The sequence below is a fragment of the Sinocyclocheilus grahami genome, unplaced genomic scaffold, assembly GCF_001515645.1.
Source record: "Sinocyclocheilus grahami isolate Dianchi unplaced genomic scaffold, SAMN03320097.WGS_v1.1 scaffold343.1, whole genome shotgun sequence".
In the NCBI taxonomy this organism is placed as follows: Eukaryota; Metazoa; Chordata; class Actinopteri; order Cypriniformes; family Cyprinidae; genus Sinocyclocheilus; species Sinocyclocheilus grahami.
Window position 1 is genome coordinate 1,382,261 of NW_015505522.1, and position 388 is coordinate 1,382,648.

Genomic DNA, 388 nt, shown 5'->3' on the forward strand with positions numbered 1-388 from the left:
ACACACACTCACTCTCTCTCTCACACACACACACACACACACACACACACACACACACACTCACACTCACTCACACTCACTCTCTCACATGCACACACGCACACACACACTCACTCACTCACACACACACACACACACACTCACACTCACTCACACACACACACACTCACTCTCTCACATGCACACACGCACACACACACTCACTCACTCGCACTCGCACACACTCACTCGCACTCGCACACACTCACTCGCACACACTCACGCACTCGTACTCGCACGCGCACACACACACTCGTACTCGCACGCGCACACACACACACACACTAATGCACACACACACACTCACTCGCACACACACACACACACACACTCACTCGCACTCACACAC

At 53.9% G+C, this 388-nt stretch overlaps 1 protein-coding gene across 1 annotated transcript in view; it reads right to left on the reverse strand.

Moving 5' to 3' along the window:
- LOC107603263 (transcription factor 7-like) overlaps window positions 1–388 on the reverse strand; it is a 25,191-nt gene that overhangs the window by 5,581 nt on the left and 19,222 nt on the right. The window lies entirely within an intron of this gene.